Raw genomic sequence first — 2,129 nt, 5'->3', positions numbered from 1 at the left:
CCATTTGGAGTCGAGTAATCGTGGCAAGAGCGTGGTTTCAGATTGATTTTTGAGCCGGTTCGAGGTAAGTGGCTTGTCTAACCTTGTGTGGGGGACCCCCTCTCAGGATATGATATATTTGATAATTGAAATGCCTCGTACGTGAGGTGACGAGCACATACTTGAGCTAATTGTTGAAAAATCCGATTTATCCTTAAGTATTTAAATTGAGTTCTTTTTCCTGTTTTATTCTACTTGTGAATTTAGCCTGTTTCTAGTTTACAAAACATGTTTAGTTGACTTAATTGCCTATTTGCTTAAACTGCCTTAATTTCATTACGTGAAGCATGTTAGGCTAGAATTAACTGTTTACTTGGTACAAAATTTAGCTTCATTGGGTATTCTTATGTTGTTGCTGTGTGTTTTTACTTTGGGACTACGGGACGACATCCCGGAAGATCCCCTGTACGTATTTATGATCTGTACTGAGGTGTAGGATACCAAGAGATCCCTGGCACGTATATTGACGATACCAAGAGATCCTTGGGATACCAAGAGATCTCTAGCATATATTGAGGATACCAAGAGATCCTCGGGATACCAAGAGATCCCTAACATATATTGAGGATACCAAGAGATCCTCGGGATACCAAGATATCCCTAGCATATATTGAGGATACAAAGAGATCCTCGAGATACCAAGAGATCCCTGGTTATCATCCTTGTTATGAGTAGTACTTCCTTGTGGTTTTCCTTCATCTCTGTTTCCGCTATTGTACTCTTATTATCCTGTATAGATTCTTACTGTAGATTCTCAATTGCACTGCTTATCTTATCCTGTCATCTTTATATTTTATTTAACCTCAGTAGGGCCCTGACCTTCCTCGTCACTACCCAACCGAGGTTAGGCTTGGCACTTTCTGAGTACAGCTGTGGTGTACTCATGCCACTTCTGCACATGTTTTTCATGTGCAGATCCAGGTACCGCTACTCAGGCCTATCATCCTTGAGGAGGCGACTGCTCTAGAGACTTCAAGGTACATCTATCGCGTCCGCAGACCGAGAAGTCCCTTTCTATTCCTACTTTAAGTATTTTAGCCCTTTTATATTTTTCTGTTCTTATTAGACATTCCGGAGTTAGAGCCATGTAGTATTGATCTTAGCTTGTGATTCGTGGGTTTTCGGTTCTGGGATTTATGTTTTGGTATTGAGAGTTAAGCATGATGTATGCCGAGCGGCACATTTAAACACTGTTACTGCTTTATTTCTGTTTTAAATTATTTACTTCCGCAAAATTTTGGGTTTTCTTCCGCAAATTAGGCTTACCTAGTCGTAGAGACTAGGTTCTAGTACATGATATTGTATTCATTATTTGTATTGTAACAGAGTTAATGAATTACATTCATTCATCACTAGGTTATAAGTCGATGAATCAATTATAACAGATTAATTGATATAAGTCGAGACGTTTTGTTTTTAATATTCAACGATGCATCTGAGTAGGTTATAAGTCGATGAATCAATTTACACACAGATATATTTGATGAAAAATTATATATACTAATTAGGATCTTGACAAGTCTATCAATCCCTAAAAGAACCCGACCATATACAACTAATATTCAAAAAAATAATCCTTGCATAACTAATCCATATACAACTAATTTATGCATAACTAATCCTTGTATTATTTATTCTTGCATAACTAATACATACTTAACTAATACATGAATAACTAATACCTGCATAAATCTAACCGGTAACCAAAGGACCCTATGTGTGCAAATCAAAGTTTCTAGTTTTGACAGATCAAAGTGTCTTGACTGCTTTTAAATTATATTATATACTATTTAAAGAAATGTACGCATACATTATTTTTGACAAGAAAAGACTACTGGTCTGAGAAAAAGTCTCACTACTTATGGCATTCAATCTGTAGCCTTTTCTTTTCAAGATTAATGTGTTGTCTTTTATTTAAAAGTAGTCTTGGGATTTACAAAAACTTCTTAAAGAAGTCTTGAAAGTACCTGTATGTGTTAGTACTATGCAAGATAAGTGTAAATGAACAAGAAAAGAAGATACAATTGCTCTCGAGGTTCTTTTAGGGATTGATAGACTTGTCAAGATCATAATTAGTATATATAATTTTT

The sequence above is a fragment of the Nicotiana tabacum genome, chromosome 11 (genome assembly GCF_000715075.1).
Source record: "Nicotiana tabacum cultivar K326 chromosome 11, ASM71507v2, whole genome shotgun sequence".
Taxonomy (NCBI): Eukaryota; Viridiplantae; Streptophyta; class Magnoliopsida; order Solanales; family Solanaceae; genus Nicotiana; species Nicotiana tabacum.
The sequence above is the reverse complement of the archived record's forward strand: the minus strand, read 5'-3'. Positions refer to the sequence as shown.